General features: G+C 60.1%; 1 long non-coding RNA gene across 1 annotated transcript; it reads left to right on the top strand.

Moving 5' to 3' along the window:
* The first annotated feature begins 9,014 nt into the window (after positions 1 to 9,014).
* Positions 9,015 to 17,227, top strand: LOC121108935. The gene is made up of 3 exons (XR_005843580.2): positions 9,015 to 9,056; positions 12,079 to 12,206; positions 17,086 to 17,227. It is a non-coding gene; the product is annotated as an uncharacterized LOC121108935 (long non-coding RNA).
* The last annotated feature ends 281 nt before the right edge of the window (positions 17,228 to 17,508 follow it).

Below are 17,508 nucleotides of genomic sequence, written 5' to 3'. Positions count from 1 at the left end.
GTCCTTTTGGGCTTTAGGGGTCCTCTATGAGGGGTTTTGGGGGTCCCGGGGGGGGGGGGTTGGGGTCCCTATGGGGTTTCTGGGGGGCCCCTATGGGGCTCGGTGGGGTTTTTGGGGGTCCCTATGGGGTTTTGGGGTCCCTGGGGGGGGGTTGGGGTCCCTATGGGGTTTTTGGGGTCCCTATGGGGCTCTGTGGGGGTTGGGGGGTCCCTATGGGGTTTTTGGGGTCCCTTTGGGGTTCCTGGGGGATCCCTGTAGAATTTGGGGGTCCCTATGGGGTCTGTGCAGTTTGGGGGATCCCTATGGGGCTCTGTGGGGTTTGAGGGGTCCCTGTGAGGGCTTTGGGGTCCCTGGGGGGAGGTTTGGGGTCCCTATGGGGTTTTTGGGGGTCCCGTATGGGGTTTGGGGGTCCCTGTGGGGGGTTTTGGGGTCCCTATGGGGTTTCTGGGGGGTCCCTATGGGGCTCGGTGGGGTTTGGGGGGTCCCTATGGGGTTTTGGGGTCCCTGGGGGTGGGGTTGGGGTCCCTATAGGGTTTTTGGGGGTCCCGTATGGGGTTTGGGGGTCCCTAAGGGGGCTTTTGGGGCCCCTGGGGGCGGGTTGGGGTCCTTTTAGGGGTCCCTGGGGTGGGTTGGGGACCCTATGGGGCTTTGGGGGGTCCCTATGGGGTTTTGGGGGTCATCTGTGGGGGGTTTGGGGTCCCTATGGGGGTTTTGGGGGTCCCTGTGGGGTTTTTGGGGTCCCTGGGGGGGGTTGAGGTCCCTTTGGGGTTTTGGGAATCCCGTATGGGGTTTTGGGGGTCCCTATGGGGTTTTTGGGGGTCCCTGGAGGGGGTTAGGGACACTATGGGGTTTTGGGGGGTCTCTATGGGTTTCTGGGGGGGCCCTATGGGGTTTTGGGGTTCCCTGGGGTGGGTTTTGGGGGTCCCTGGGGTGGGTTTGGGGTCCCTATGGGGTTTTTGGGGTCCCTATGGGGCTCTGTGGGGGTTGGGGGGTCCCTATGGGGTTTTTGGGGTCCTTTTGGGGTTCCTGGGGGATCCCTGTAGAATTTGGGGGTCCCTATGGGGTCTGTGCAGTTTGGGGGATCCCTATGGGGCTCTGTGGGGTTTGAGGGGTCCCTATGGGGGTTTTGGGGTCCCTGGGGGGGGGGTTTGGGGTCGCTATGGGGGTTTTTGGGGGTCCCGTATGGGGTTTGGGGGTCCCTATGGGGGGTTTTGGGGCCCCTGGGGGCGGGTTGGGGTCCTTTTGGGGGTCCCTGGGGTGGGTTGCGGACCCTATGGGGTTTTGGGGGGTCCCTGCGGTGGGTTTGGGGTCCCTATGGGGTGTCTGGGGGGCCCCTATGGGGCTCAGTGGGGTTTTGGGGGTCCCTGGGGGGGTTTCGGGGGTTCCTATGGGGTTTTGGGGGTCCCTGGGGTGGGTTGCAGACCCTATGGGGTTTTGGGGTCCCTATGGGGTTTTGGGGGTCCCTGGGGGGGGTTTGGGGTCCCTATGGGGTTTCTGGGGGTCCCCTATGGGGCTCGGTGGGGTTTTGGGGGACCCTATGGGGTTTTGGGGTCCCTGGGGGGGGGGGGGTTGGGGTCCCTATAGGGTTTTTGGGGGTCCTCTATGAGGGATTTTGGGGTCCCTATGGGGTTTTGGGGGTCATCTGTGGGGGGTTTGGGGTCCCTATGGGGTTTTTGGGGGTCCCTATGGGGGTTTTGGGGGTCCCTGGGGGTGGGGTTGGGGTCCCTATGGGGTTTTTTGGGGTCCCTTTGAGGTTCCTGGGGGAACCCTGTAGAATTTGGGGGTCCCTATGGGGTCTGTGCAGTTTGGGGGATCCCTATGGGGCTCTGTGGGGTTTGAGGGGTCCCTATGGGGGTTTTGGGGGTCCCTGCGGTGGGTTTGGGGTTCCTATGGGGTTTTTGGGGGTCCCTATGGGGCTCGGTGGGGTTTGGGGGGTCCCTATGGGGTTTTGGGGTCCCTGGGGGTGGGGTTGGGGTCCCTATAGGGTTTTTGGGGGTCCCGTATGGGGTTTGGGGGTCCCTAAGGGGGCTTTTGGGGCCCCTGGGGGCGGGTTGGGGTCCTTTTAGGGGTCCCTGGGGTGGGTTGGGGACCCTATGGGGCTTTGGGGGGTCCCTATGGGGTTTTGGGGGTCATCTGTGGGGGGTTTGGGGTCCCTATGGGGTTTTGGGGGTCCCTGTGGGGTTTTTGGGGTCCCTGGGGGGGGTTGAGGTCCCTTTGGGGTTTTGGGAATCCCGTATGGGGTTTTGGGGGTCCCTATGGGGTTTTTGGGGGTCCCTGGAGGGGGTTTAGGGACACTATGGGGTTTTGGGGGGTCTCTATGGGTTTTTGGGGGGGCCCTATGGGGTTTTTGGGTTCCCTGGGGGGGTTTTGGGGGTCCCTATTGGGTTTGGGGTCCCTATGGGGTTTTGGAGTGTCCCTATGGGGGTTTGCGGGGTCTCTATGGGGGTTTGGGGGTCCCTATGGGGTTTTTGGGGGTCCGTATGGGGCTCTGTGGGGTTTGGGGGGGTCTCTATAGGGTTTTTGGGGTCTCTATGGGGATTTAGGGATCTCTGGGAGGGGTTGGGGTTCTTATGGAGTTTTTGGGGGTCCCTATGGGGTTTTGGGGGTCCGTATGGGGCTTTGGGGGTTCCCTATGGGGCTCTGTGGGGTTTGGGGGGTCCTCCATAGGGTTTGAGGGGTCTCTATGGGGATTTAGGGGTCCCTGGGTGGGGGTTGGGGTTCTTATGGGGTTTTCAGGGGTCCCTATGGGGTTTTTGGGGTCCGTATGGAGCTTTGGAGTTCCCCTATGGAGGTCTGTGGGGTTTTGGGGTTCCTATGGGTTTTTTGGGGTTCCCTATGGGGCTCTGTGGGGTTTTGGGGGGTCCTCTGTAGGGTTTGAGGGGTCTCTATGGGGTTTTTGGGGTCCCTATGTGGGGGGTGGGGTTCTTATGGGGTTTTCGGGGGTCCCTATGGGGTTTTTGGGGTCCGTATGGGGCTTTGGGGGTTCCCTATGGGGCTCTGTGGGTTTGGGGGGGTCCCTGTAGTGTTTTGGGGGGTCTCTATGGGGCTCTGTGGGGTTTTGGGGGTCCTCTATAGGGTCTGAGGGGTCCCTCTGGGGTTTTTGGGGTCCCTGGGCTGGGTTCTTTATGGGGTTTGAGGAATTTCTGTGGGGTTTTATGGTCACTGTGGGGCTTTGGGGTTCCCCTATGGGGCTCTGTGGGGTTTTATGGTCACTGTGGGGTTTGGGGGTCCCTATGGGGCTCTGTTGGGTTTGGGGGGTCCTTATGGGGTTTTTGGGGTCCCTATGGGGCTCTGTGGGGATTGGGGGGGTCCTCTATTGGGTTTTTGGGGGTCTCTATGGGGATTTAGGGGTCCCTGGGGGGGGGTGGGGTTCTTATGGGGTTTTTGGGGGTCCCTATGGGGCTTTGAGTGTTCCCTATGGCGTTCTATGGGGTTTGGGACGTCCCCATGGGACTCTGTGGGGTTTGGGGGGTCCCTGTGGGGTTTGGGGGTCCCTATGGGGCTCTGTGGGGTTTGGGGGGTCCTTATGGGGTTTTTGGGGTTCCCTATGGGGCTCTGTGGGGTTTTGGTGGGGTCCTCTATTGGGTTTTTGGGGTCTCTATGGGGATTTAGGGGTCCCTGGGGGGGGGGGGGTTGGGGTTCTTATAGGGTTTTTGGGGGTCCCTATGGGGTTTTTGGGGTCCGTATGGGGCTTTGGGGGTTCCCTATGGGACTCTATGGGGTTTGGGGGTCCCTATGGGGTCTGTGGGGTATTTGGGGTCCCTATGGGGCTTTGGGTGTTCCCTATGGAGTTCTATGGGGTTTGGGGCGTCCCTATGGGGCTTTTGGGGTTCCCTATGGGGCTCTGTGGGGTTTTGGGGGGTCCTCTATTGGGTTTTTGGGGTCTCTATGGGGATTTAGGGGTCCCTGGGGGGGGGGGGTTGGGGTTCTTATAGGGTTTTTGGGGGTCCCTATGGGGTTTTTGGGGTCCGTATGGGGCTTTGGGTGTTCCCTATGGGGCTCTGTGGGGTTTGCGGGGTCCCTATGGGGTTTTTAGGGTCCCTATGGGGCTCTGTGGGGTTTGGGGGGTCCCTGTGGGATTTTTGGGGTCCCTATGGGGTCTGTGGGGTTTTTGGGGTCCCTATGGGGCTTTGGGGGTTCCCTATGGAGCTCTATGGGGTTTGGGGCGTCCCTATGGGGCTCTGTGGGGTTTGGGGTTTCCCTGTGGGGTTTGGGGGTCCCTATGGGGCTCTGTGGGGTTTGGGGCGTCCCTATGGGGTTTTTGGGGTTCCCTATGGGGCTCTGTGGGGTTTTGGGGGGTCCTCTATTGGGTTTTTGGGGTCTCTATGGGGATTTAGGGGTCTCTGGGGGGGGGGGGGGTTGGGGTTCTTATAGGGTTTTTGGGGGCCCCTATGGGGTTTTTGGGGTCCGTATGGGGCTTTGGGTGTTCCCTATGGGGCTCTGTGGGGTTTGCGGGGGTCCCTATGGGGTTTTTGGGGTCCCTATGGGGCTCTGTGGGGTTTGGGGGGTCCCTGTGGGGTTTTTGGGGTCCCTATGGGGCTCTGTGGGGTTTTTGGGGTCCCTATGGGGCTTTGGGGGCCCCTATGGAGCTCTATGGGGTTTGGGGCGTCCCTATGGGGCTCTGTGGGGTTTGGGGGTCCCTATGGGGTATGTGGGGTATTTGGGGTCCCTATGGGGCTTTGGGTGTTCCCTATGGCGTTCTATGGGGTTTGGGACGTCCCTATGGGGCTCTGTGGGGTTTGGGGCGTCCCTATGGGGTCTGTGGGGTTTGGGGGGGGTCCTCTATGGGAATTAAGGGGTCGCTATGGGGTTTGGGGGGGGGGGGTTCTCTATGGGGTTTTTAGGGGGTCTCTATGGGGTTTTGGGGGTCCCTATGGGGCTCTGTGGGGTTTGGGGGTCGTCTATGGGGTTTTGGGGGTACCGCCGGTGGTTTTGGGGTCTCTGTGGGGTTTGTGGGGTGTCCCTATGGGGCTCTGTGGGGTTTTGGGGTCCCTTTGGGGTTTGGCGACCCTCTATGTGGATTTGGGGTTCCCTATGGAGCTCTGTGGGGTTTTGGGGTCTGTATGGGGTCTCCTATGGGATTTGGGGGTCTCAATGGGGCTCTGTGGAGTTTTGGGGTTCCTATAGGGCTGAGGGGTCCCTATGGGGTTTTGGGGGTCCCTATGGGGCTCTGTAGGGTATCAGGGTCCCTGTGGGGTTTTGGGGGGACTCTATGGGGCTCTGTGGAGTTTTGGGGTTCCTATAGGGCTGGGGGTTCCCTATGGGGTTTTGGGGTGTCTGTATGGGGCTCTGTGTGGTTTTGAGGTCCCTTCTGGCTTTTGGGGTTCCTATAGGGCTGAGGGGTCCCTATGGGGTTTTGGGGGGACCCTATGGGGCTCTGTGGGGTTTTGGGGCTCCCATGGGGTTTTGGGGGGTCCCTATGGGGCTCTGTGGGGTTTTGGGGCTCCCATGGGGTTTTGGGGGGTCCCTATGGGGCTTTGTGGGGTTTTGGGGTTCCTATAGGGCTGGAGGTTCCCTATGGGGTTTTTGGGGGGGGTCCCTGTGGGGCTCTGTAGGGTATCGGGGTCCCTGTGGGGTTTTGGGGGTCTATATAGGGCTGAGGGTTCTCCATGGGGTTTTGGGGTTCCTATAGGGCTTGAGGGTCCCCATGGGGTTTTGGGGGTCTCTATAGAGCTGAGGGGTCCCTATGGGGTTTTGGGGTTCCTATAGAGCTGAGGGGTTCCGTATGGGGTTTTGGGGGGACCCAATGGGGCCCCTATGGGGTTTCGGGATCTGTATAAGGCTGAGGGGTCCCTATGGGGTTTGGGGGTCCCCTATAGGGCTGGGGGTTCCCTATGGGGTTTTTGGTGTCCTTATAGGGCTGAGGGGTCCCTGTGTGGTTTTCGGGGGACCCTATAGGGCTGAGGGGTCGCTATGGGGGTTTTGGGGTTCCTATAGGGCTGAGGGGTCCCTGTGGGGTTTTGGGGTTCCCTATGGGGTTCTGTGGGGTTTTGGGGCCTCTTTGGGGTTTTGGGGTTCCTATAGGGCTGAGGGGTCCCTGTAGGGTTTTGGGGGGACCCTATGGGGCTCTGTGGGGTTTTGGGGCCCCTATGGGGTTTGGGGGTTCCTATAGGGCTGAGGGGTCCCTCTGGGGTTTGGGGTTGCTATAGGGCTGGGGGGTCCATATGGGGTTTTTGGTGTCCTTATAGGGCTGAGGGGTTCCTGTGGGGTTTTGGGGTCCCTATAGGGCTGAGAGGTCCCTATGGGGGGTTTTGGGGTTCCTATAGGGCTGAGGGGTCCCTATGGGGGGTTTTGGGGTTCCTATAGGGCTGAGGGATCCCTGTAGGGTTTTGGGGGGACCCTATGGGGCTCTGTGGGGTTTTGGGGCCTCTTTGGGGTTTTGGGGTTCCTATAGGGCTGAGGGGTCCCTATGGTATTTTGGGGGGGGGTTCCTGTAGGGCTGAGGGGTTCCCTATGGGGTTTGGGGGAGTCCCTATGGGGCTCTGTGGGGTTTTGGGCTCCCTATGGGGTTTTGGGGTTCTTATAGGGCTGAGTGGTTCCGTATGGGGTTTTGGGGTCCCTATAGGGCTGAGAGGTCCCTATGGGGGGTTTTGGGGTTCCTATAGGGCTGAGGGGTCCCTATGGGGTTTTGGGGGGACCCTATGGGGCTGGGGGTTCCCTATGGGGTTTTTGGTGTCCTTATAGGGCTGAGGGGTCCCTGTGTGGTTTTCGGGGGACCCTATAGGGCTGAGGGGTCGCTATGGGGGTTTTGGGGTTCCTATAGGGCTGAGGGGTCCCTGTGGGGTTTTGGGGGGACCCTATGGGGCTCTGTGGGGTTTTGGGGCCCCTATGGGGTTTGGGGGTCCCTATAGGGCTGAGGTGTCCCTGTGTGGTTTTCGGGGGACCCTATAGGGCTGAGGGGTCGCTATGGGGGTTTTGGGGTTCCTATAGGGCTGAAGGGTCCCTGTGGGGTTTTGGGGGGACCCTATGGGGCTCTGTGGGGTTTTGGGGCCTCTTTGGGGTTTTGGGGATCATATAGGGCTGAGGGGTCCCTATGGGGTTTTGGGGGGACCCTATGAGGCTCTATGTGGTTTTGGGGTCCCTTCGGGCTTTTGGGGTTCCTATAGGGCTGGGGGTTCCCTATGGGGTTTTGGGGGGTCTCTATGAGGCTCTGTGTGATTTTGGGGTTCCTGCTGACTTTTGGGGTTTCTATAGAGCTGAGGGGTCCCTGTGGGGTTTTGGGGTTCCTATAGGGCTGATGGGTCCCTATGGTGTTTTGGGGTTCTTATAGGGTATCGGGGTCCCTGTGGGGTTTTGGGGGTCCCTATAGGGCTGAAGGGTCCCATATGGGGTTTTGGGTTTCCTATAGGGCTGAGGGGTCCCTATGGGGTTCCGTATGGGGTTTTGGGGGTCCCTATGGGGCTCTGGGGGGTTTTGGGGTCCCTTCGGGCTTTTGGGTTTCCTATAGGGCTGAGGGGTCCCTATGGGGGCTTTGGGGTTCCTATAGGATTGAGGGGTCCCTGTGGGGTTTTGGGGGTCCCTATAGGGCTGAAGGGTCCCATATGGGGTTTTGGGGTTCCTATAGGGCTGAGGGGTCCCTATGGGGTTCCGTATGGGGTTTTGGGGGTCCCTATGGGGCTCTGTGGGGCTTTGGGGTCCCTGAGGGGTTTTGGGGTCCTATAGGGTTGAGGGGTCCCTGTGTGGTTTTGGGGGGACCCTATGGGGCTCTGTGGGGGTTTGGGGCCTTTATGGGGTTTTGGGGTTCCTATAGGGCTGAGGGGTCCCTATGGGGGGTTTTGGGGTCCCTATAGGGCTGAGGGGTCGCTGTGGGGTTTTGGGGTTGCCTATAGGGCTGAGGGGTCGCTGTGGGGTTTTGGGGTTCCCTATGGGGCTCTGTGGGGTTTTGGGGCCTCTTTGGGGTTTTGGGGATCATATAGGGCTGAGGGGTCCCTATGGGGTTTTGGGGGGACCCTATGAGGCTCTATGTGGTTTTGGGGTCCCTTCGGGCTTTTGGGGTTCCTATAGGGCTGGGGGTTCCCTATGGGGTTTTGGGGGGTCTCTATGAGGCTCTGTGTGATTTTGGGGTTCCTGCTGACTTTTGGGGTTTCTATAGAGCTGAGGGGTCCCTGTGGGGTTTTGGGGTTCCTATAGGGCTGATGGGTCCCTATGGTGTTTTGGGGTTCTTATAGGGTATCGGGGTCCCTGTGGGGTTTTGGGGGTCCCTATAGGGCTGAAGGGTCCCATATGGGGTTTTGGGTTTCCTATAGGGCTGAGGGGTCCCTATGGGGTTCCGTATGGGGTTTTGGGGGGACCCTATGGGGCTCTGTGGGGGTTTGGGGCCTTTATGGGGTTTTGGGGTTCCTATAGGGCTGAGGGGTCCTTATGGGGGGTTTTTGGGGTTCCTATAGGGCTGAGGGGTCCCTGTGGGGTTTTGGGGGGGACCCTATGGGGCTCTGTGGGGTTTTGGGGCCTCTATGGGGTTTTGGGGATCCTATAGGGCTGGGGGTTCCCTATGGGGTTTTGGGGGGTCTCTATGGGGCTCTGTGTGATTTTGGGGTTCCTGCTGGCTTTTGGGGTTTCTATAGAGGTGAGGGGTCCCTATGGGGTTTTGGGGTTCATATAGGGCTGAGGGGTCCCTATGGGGGGTTTTGTGGGCCCTATAGGACTGAAGGATCCCTGTGGGTTTCTGGGGGTCTCTATGGGGAAGCAACGGCGTGGGGGGGTTCCTATAGGGCTCTATAGGGCGGGGGGTTCCCTATGGGATCCCTATATGGGGCTACGCAGATCGCCCTACAGGCACTGCTTTACGGCGCCTGATTAGCATATCCCCGCCCCCCCCGCGATCACGTGCCCCTCGGCGCGCGCTCCGCCCTCCAACCGGAGGCGGCGGCGGAGCGCCACGTGATCCCTTCATTTGCATGCCCCTCCCAGCCGCCTCCCGCCACCGCGCCGTCACGTGACGCCCCGCCCCCTTTGCGCGCCTCCGCTCGCCATTGGCTGCGCGCCGCGTCACGTGGCTCCGCACTTCCGCTTCCGGCTGCATCTGCGCCACGAGCGGGCGGGACATGGGGCGGCAGGTATGGGGGGCGGGGGGGGGTCTTGGGGGGGGGGGAAGTGGGGTTTTGGGGGGAGGGGGTGGGGTAAAGTGGGGGTTTGGGGTTTTGGGGCCGTTTGCGGGGGGATTTGGGGGGGATTTGGGGGGAAATAGGGGGGATTTGGGGGCAGGAAGGGTGTTTTGGGGGGGTCCGGGGGGGTTTTGGGGGGCAGGAGTGGGGGGGTTGTAGGAAATGTGGGGGTTTTGGGGGGGTAAATGTGGGGTTCTGGGGGGGGGAGTGGGGTTTGGGGGGAGATATGGGGAGTTTTGGGGGGGGGATGTGGGGTTTGTGAGGGGGAGTGGGGGGAAAAGGGGGGATTTGGGTGTTTTGGGGGGGGGAGGGGGGAATTATGGAGGTTTAGGGGGGAGTATGGGGGATTTATGGGTTTGGGGGGAGGTTTGGGGGGGATATGGGGGTTTTGGGGGGGGAATGTGGGGTTTGTGGGGGGATTGGGGGCAATGTGGGGGATATGGGAGGGGGAATGTGGGGTTTTGGGGGGGTGGGGAGGGATATGGGGTTTGGGGGTAATATGGGGGGGAATATGGGGGTTTTGGGGTGGGAAATGGAGGGGGTTGGGGGGGGATAAGGGGGGTTTGGGGGGGATGGGGGTAATATGGGGTTTTGGGGGGGCATATGGGTGGTTCTGGGGGGGAGAGTGGGATTTTGGGGGCAATATGGGGTTGGTGGGGGCGTGGGGGATAATATGGGGGATTTGGGGTGGGAATTGGGGGGGCTGGGGGGGAATATGGGGTTTGTGGGGAATATGGGGGTTTTGGGGTGGGAAATGGGGGGGATGGGGGGAGATTATGGGGGTCTGGGGGGGGGTTGTGCGTAATATGGGGGATTTGGGGGCAATATGGGGTTGGTGGGGGGTTATATGGGGGATTTGGGGTGGGAAATGGGGGGGTTGGGGGGAGATAATGGGAGTTTGGGGGGGGAATATGGGGTTTGTGGGGGGCTGGGGGGGAATATGGGGGTTTTGGGGTGGGAAATGGGGGGGATGGGGGGAGATTATGGGGGTCTGGGGGGGGGTTGTGCGTAATATGGGGGCTTTGGGGGGGAGAGTGGGATTTTGGGGGCAATATGGGGTTGGTGGGGGGTTATATGGGGGATTTGGGGTGGGAAATGGGGGGCTTGGGGGGAGATAATGGGAGTTTGGGGGGGGAATATGGGGTTTGGGGGGGAATATGGGGGATTTGGGGTGGGAAATGGGGGTTGGGGGGGGATAAGGGGGGTTTGGGGGGGGGAGAGAGGGATTTTAGGGGCAATATGGGGTTGGTGGGGGTGTAAGGGGGTAATATGGGGGATTTGGGGTGGGAAATGGGGGGGTTGGGGGGAGCTGGGGGGGAATATGGGGTTTGGGGGGGAATATGGGGGTTTTGGGGTGGGAAATGGGGGGGTTTGTGGGGGGGGTTGGGGGGCAATGGGGGCGAATTATGGGGTTTGGGGGGCAATATGGGGGTTTTGGGGGAATTTGGGGGGAATGATGGGGGGTTGGGGGGGAATAATGGGGTTTCTGGGGGGGAAATAATGGGGTTTTGGGGGGGTCAGGGGGGATATGGGGTTTTTGGGGGGGTAATGGGGGGGGTTTTGGGGGTGTGGGGAGAACGTGAGGGGAATTATGGGGTGTGTGGGGCAATGGGGGGGGGGTTGGGGGTAATTATGGGGTTTGGGGTGGGAAATGGGGGGGGTTGGGGGAAATATGGGGTTGGGGGCAATGTGTGGGGTTTCGGGGGGCATTATGGGGGGCTTTGGGGGTGTTTTGGGGTCATTATGGGGTATTATGGGGGAAAAGTGGGGATTTGGGGTCGTGGGGGGTTTATGGGGGCGTTTTGGGGTCATTATGGAATATTATGGGGGAAAAGTGGGGATTTGGGGTCATGGGGGGTTTATGGGGTCGTTTTGGGGTCATTATGGGGTATTATGGAGGAAAGGTGGGGATTTGGGATCTTGGGGGGGTTTATGGGGTCGTTTTGGGGGCATTTTGGGGTCATTATGGAGTATTATGGGGGAAAAGTGGGGATTTGGGGTCGTGGGGGGTTTATGGGGTCGTTTTGGGGTCATTATGGGGTATTATGGGGGAAAGGTGGGGATTTGGGGTCGTGGGGGGTTTATGGGGGCGTTTTGGGGTCATTATGAGGGGATTTGGGGTCGTTTTTGAGCCCAAAGTGGGGATTTGGGGTCTGTTTGGGGAGGTTTGTGGGGTCGTTTTGGGGGGCATTTGGGGTTGTTTGGGGGCTTTATGGGATCTCGTTGGATTTGGGGTCGTTTCATGTGGGTCTATAGGGGATTTTTTGGGGGGAAAAAGGGGGAATTTGGGGTTTTTGGGGGGGGCGAAAGTGGGGGTTTGGGGTCGTTTGGGGATTTATGGGGTCGTTTTGGGGGGATTCGGGTGGTTTTAGGGGTTTTGAGGGATCGGGTGGGGTTTGGGGTCGCTTTGGGAGGGTTTGTGGGGTTGTTGGGGGGGAGGAAAGGGGGATTTGGGGCCGTTTGGGGCTTTATGGGGGGGGGGAATGGGTTCGCTTGCGAGGGGGCGTGGCTTAGCGAAGGGGCGTGGCTTTGGCGGCGAAGGGGGCGTGGCCTGGCGGAGAGGAAGCGCCTCGATCCAGGAAGAGGGCGTGGCTTGGGGAAGGGGGGCGTGGCCTGGCGCAGACGGAAACCCATTGCTCTAAACGGGGGGGGGGGGCGTGGCTTAGCGAAGGGGGCGTGGTCTGGCGCAGGAGGAAACCCATTGCTCCAAACGGGAGGGGGCGTGGCCTAGCGCAGACGGAAACCCATTGCTCCAAACGGGAGGGGGCGTGGCTTAGCGGAGGGGGCGTGGCCTGGCGCAGACGGAAACCCATTGCTCCAAACGGGAGGGGGCGTGGCTTAGCGGGGGGGGCGTGGCCTCCAGCGAGCAAAGCAGGAAGCAGCAGAGAAGGTCGCGGTTTGGGGGGGGGGGCGCAATTTTGGGTGGTTTTGGGTGATTTTTGAGGTGGGAAACGGCGTTTTTTTTTTGTTGCAGTGACCCCCCCAGGGCAGCATGGCGGAGGGTTGGGTGGAGTGCCCCGCTTTGGGGCCCGGCTGGAAGAGAAGGGAAGCCTTCCGAAAGTCGGGGGCCACCTGCGGCCGCACCGACACCTATTACCAAAGGTAAGACCCCCCCCTCCCCCCCCCCATTGCACCCCAAAGGGCTTTTGGGGGGTCCTCGGAGCCCTCCCCCCACCCCATTAAGGTCCTCCTATGGGGTGTTTAGGGGACCTATGGGGGTCTTTGGGGTCTCAGAGCCCCCCCCTGGCCCATTAATCCTCTGCTATGGGGTATTTAGGGGAAGCAATGGGGGTATTTTGGGGTCCCCATTGGGGTCTTTGGGGTCTCAGACCCCCCCCCACCCCATTAAGGTCCTCCTATGGGGTGTTTAGGGGACCTATGGGGGTCTTTGGGGTCTCAGAGCCCCCCCCTGGCCCATTAATCCTCTGCTATGGGGTATTTAGGGGAAGCAATGGGGGTATTTTGGGGTCCCCATGGGGGTCTTTGGGGTCTCAGAGCCCCCCCTCACCCCATTAAGATCCTTCTGTGGGGTATTTAGGGGACCTATGGGGGTCTTTGGCGTCTCAGAGCCCCCCCACGCCATTAAGATCCTCCTATGGGGTGTTAAGGGGTCCCCATAGGGGACTTTGGGGTCTCAGAGCCCTCCCCCCACCCCATTGATCCCCACTTATGGGGGGTTTAGGGGTCCCCATGGGGGTGTTTGGGGTTCTCATGGGGGTCTCAGACCCCCCCCCAAAGCATTGATCCCCACTTATGGGGGGTTTAGGGGTCCTATGGGGGTCTTTGGGGTCTCAGAGCCCCCCCTCACCCCATTAAGGTCCTCCTATGGGGTGTTTAGGGGACCTATGGGGGTGTTTGGGGTCTCAGAGCCCCCCCTGGCCCATTAATCCTCTGCTATGGGGTATTTAGGGGAAGCAATGGGGGTATTTTGGGGTCCCCATTGGGGTCTTTGGGGTCTCAGAGCCCCCCCCCCACCCCATTAAGGTCCTCCTATGGGGTGTTTAGGGGACCTATGGGGGTCTTTGGGGTCTCAGAGCCCCCCCCCTGGCCCATTAATCCTCTGCTATGGGGTATTTAGGGGAAGCAATGGGGGTATTTTGGGGTCCCCATTGGGGTCTTTGGGGTCTCAGACCCCCCCCCACCCCATTAAGGTCCTCCTATGGGGTGTTTAGGGGACCTATGGGGGTCTTTGGGGTCTCAGAGCCCCCCCCTGGCCCATTAATCCTCTGCTATGGGGTATTTAGGGGAAGCAATGGGGGTATTTTGGGGTCCCCATGGGGGTCTTTGGGGTCTCAGAGCCCCCCCTCACCCCATTAAGATCCTTCTGTGGGGTATTTAGGGGACCTATGGGGGTCTTTGGCGTCTCAGAGCCCCCCCACGCCATTAAGATCCTCCTATGGGGTGTTAAGGGGTCCCCATAGGGGACTTTGGGGTCTCAGAGCCCTCCCCCCACCCCATTGATCCCCACTTATGGGGGGTTTAGGGGTCCCCATGGGGGTGTTTGGGGTTCTCATGGGGGTCTCAGACCCCCCCCCAAAGCATTGATCCCCACTTATGGGGGGTTTAGGGGTCCTATGGGGGTCTTTGGGGTCTCAGAGCCCCCCCTCACCCCATTAAGGTCCTCCTATGGGGTGTTTAGGGGACCTATGGGGGTGTTTGGGGTCTCAGAGCCCCCCCTGGCCCATTAATCCTCTGCTATGGGGTATTTAGGGGAAGCAATGGGGGTATTTTGGGGTCCCCATTGGGGTCTTTGGGGTCTCAGAGCCCCCCCCCACCCCATTAAGGTCCTCCTATGGGGTGTTTAGGGGACCTATGGGGGTCTTTGGGGTCTCAGAGCCCCCCCCTGGCCCATTAATCCTCTGCTATGGGGTATTTAGGGGAAGCAATGGGGGTATTTGGGGTCCCCATGGGGGTCTTTGGGGTCTCAGAGCCCCCCCCCACCCCATTAAGGTCCTCCTATGGGGTGTTTAGGGGACCTATGGGGGTCTTTGGGGTCTCAGAGCCCCCCCCTGGCCCATTAATCCTCTGCTATGGGGTATTTAGGGGAAGCAATGGGGGTATTTGGGGTCCCCATGGGGGTCTTTGGGGTCTCAGAGGCCCCCCTCACCCCATTAAGGTCCTCCTATGGGGTGTTTAGGGGACCTATGGGGGTCTTTGGGGTCTCAGAGCCCCCCCCTGGCCCATTAATCCTCTGCTATGGGGTATTTAGGGGAAGCAATGGGGGTATTTTGGGGTCCCCATTGGGGTCTTTGGGGTCTCAGAGGCCCCCCTCACCCCATTAAGGTCCTCCTATGGGGTGTTTAGGGGACCTATGGGGGTCTTTGGCGTCTCAGAGCCCCCCCACGCCATTAAGATCCTCCTATGGGGTGTTTAGGGGTCCCCATGGGGGACTTTGGGGTCTCAGAGCCCTCCCCCCACCCCATTGATCCCCACTTACGGGGGGTTTAGGGGTCCCCATGGGGGTGTTTGGGGTTCTCATGGGGGTCTCAGACCCCCCCCCAAACCATTGATCCCCACTTATGGGGGGTTTAGGGGTCTCCGTGGGAGTATTTGGGGTCTCAGAGCCCCCCCTCACCCCATTAAGGTCCTCCTATGGGGTGTTTAGGGGACCTATGGGGGTCTTTGGGGTATCAGACCCCCCCCCGCGGTCCATTAATCCCCTCCTATAGGGTATTCTGGGGTGTCAGTGGGGGTATTTTGGGGTCCCCATGGGGGTCTTTGGGATCTCAAAGCCCCCCCTCACCCCATTAAGGTCCTCCTATGGGGTGTTTAAGGGACCTATGGGGGTGTTTGGGGTCTCAGAGCCCCCCCGACCCCATTGATCCCTTTCTATGGGGCATTTAGGGGACATATGGGGGTATTTGGGGTCCCCATGGGGGTCTTTGGGATCTCAAAGCCCCCCCTCACCCCATTAAGGTCCTCCTATGGGGTGTTTAGAGGACCTATGGGGGTGTTTGGGGTCTCAGAGCCCCCCCGACCCCATTGATCCCTTTCTATGGGGCATTTAGGGGACATATGGGGGTATTTGGGGTCCCCATGGGGGTCTTTGGGTATCAGAGCCCCCCCCCACCCCATTAAGGTCCTCCTATGGGGTGTTTAGGGGACCTATGGGGGTGTTTGGGGTCTCAGAGCCCCCCCCTGGCCCATTAATCCTCTGCTATGGGGTATTTAGGGGAAGCAATGGGGGTATTTTGGGGTCCCCATTGGGGTCTTTGGGGTCTCAGAGCCCCCCCCTCTCCTCATTGAGATCCTCCTATGGGGTGTTTAGAGGACCTATTGGGGGTCTTTGGGGTCTCAGAGCCCTCCCGACCCCACTGATCCCCTCCCATGGGGTATTCTGGGGTCCCCATGGGGGTCTTTGGGGTTCTCATGGGGGACTTTGGGGTCTCAGACCCCCCCCCACCCCATTAATCCCTTTCTATGGGGTATTTAGGAGACATATGGGGGTATTTGGGGTCCCCTTAAGGGTCTTTGGGGTCTCAGAGCCCCCCCCACCCCATTGATCCCCACTTATGGGGGGTATAGGGGTCTCCGCGGGAGTATTTGGGGTCTCAGAGCCCCCCCTCACCCCATTAAGATCCTCCTATGGGGCATTTTGGGGTCTCAGAGCCCCCCCACCCCATTAATCCCCCCTATGGAGCATTTTGGGGTCTCTGAGCGTCCCCTTCCCCCCCCCCCCCCCCCCCATTAATCCCTTTCTGTGGGGTATTTAGGGGACATATGGGGGTATTTGGGGTCCCTGTGGGGGTCTTTGGGGTCTCAGAACACCCCCCCAACGCCATTGATCCCCACTTATGGGGGGTTTGGGGTCTCAGAGCCCCCCCTCACCCCAATAAGATTCTCCTATGGGGTATTTGGGGGACCTATGGGGGTTTTGGGGGTCTCAGAGCCCCCCCTCACCCCAATAAGATCCTCCTATGGGGTATTTTGGGGTCTCAGAGCCCCCCAACCCCATTAATCCCCCCATGGAGCATTTTGGGGTCTCCGAGCGTCCCCCCCCCCATTAATCCTTCTCTGTGGGCCATTTAGGGGACCCTATGGGGCTCTTATGGGGTCTCAGAGACCCCCAAAGAACCCCCCCCCAAAACCCCATTAATCCCTTCCATTGGGATCATTTCCCCCCCCCCCAATCTTGGGGACCCCATGGGGACATTTTGGGGTCCCTATGGGAGCATTTTGGGGGTCCCTATGGGGACGTTTTGGGGTCCCTCTCTTCCCTTTTACCCCCTTTCACCCCCCCCCAAATCCTTCCCTATGGGGCCCCCCCAATTTTGGGGTCCCCCCCCTTTTCCCACCCCCATTAATCCCCTTTAACCCCACATCCCCCCCTTCCTTTCTCCTTTAACCCCCCCACCCCCCAATTATAGGGGTTCTTGGGGACCCCCCCCTTAAATTTGGGGACCCCCCTTTAATTGGAGACCCCCCTTTAATTTGGGGTCCCCCCCCTTTTCCCACCCCCATTAATCCCCTTTAACCCCACATCCCCCCCTTCCTTTCCCCTTTAACCCCCCCCATCCCCCAATGATAGGGGTTATGGGGACCCCCCCTTTAATTTGGGGCCCCCCCTTTAATTTGGGGTCCCCCCCCCTTTTTCCCACCCCCATTAATGCCCTTTAACCCCACATCCCCCCCAATTCTTTTCCCCCTTTCCTTTCCCCTTTAACCCCCCCATCCCCCAATTATAGGGGTTATGGGGACCCCCCCTTTAATTTGGGGACCCCCCCCCTTTAATTTGGGGTCCCCCCCTTTAATTTGGAGACCCCCCTTTAATTGGAGACCCCGCTTTAATTTGGGGACCCCCATTAATGCCCTTTAACCCCACATCCCCCCCTATTCTTTCCCCCCCCTTCCTTTCCCCTTTAACCCCCCCCATCCCCCAATGATAGGGATTATGGGGACCCCCCCTTTAATTTGGGGTCCCCCCCTTAATTTGGGGACCCCCCCTCTAATTTGGGGGTCCCCCCCCCCCCCCATTTCTCAGCCCTACAGGGGAGAAGTTCCGCAGTAAGATCGAGCTGAGCCGCTTTTTGGGGCCGGCTCGGGATCTCGCCAACTTCGACTTCAAGAATGGCTTGGAGAGACCGGGGGGGGGCAAGGTAAGGATTGGGGGGGGGGGGACACCCCAAAAACACCCCCGGAATGGGGGGTCATGGGGTCGGGTTTGGGGTCATGGGGGGGGTTTTGGGGTCCTGAAGGGGGTTTTGGTGTCAGGTTTGGGGTCATGGGGAGGTTTTGGGGTCCTGAGGGGGGTTTTGGGGTCCTGGGGGGGGTTTTGGGGTCCTGGGGTCAGGTTGGGGGGGGCAAGGTAAGGATTGGGGGGGGGGGGACACCCCAAAAACACCCCCGGAATGGGGGGTCATGGGGTCAGGTTTGGGGTCCTGGGGTCAGGTATGGGATCATGGGG

The sequence above is a fragment of the Gallus gallus genome, unplaced genomic scaffold (assembly GCF_016699485.2).
Source record: "Gallus gallus isolate bGalGal1 unplaced genomic scaffold, bGalGal1.mat.broiler.GRCg7b scaffold_94, whole genome shotgun sequence".
NCBI classification, from domain to species: domain Eukaryota; kingdom Metazoa; phylum Chordata; class Aves; order Galliformes; family Phasianidae; genus Gallus; species Gallus gallus.
Note: the sequence above shows the minus strand (reverse complement) of the source record. Positions and strands in the feature narration are given on the sequence as shown.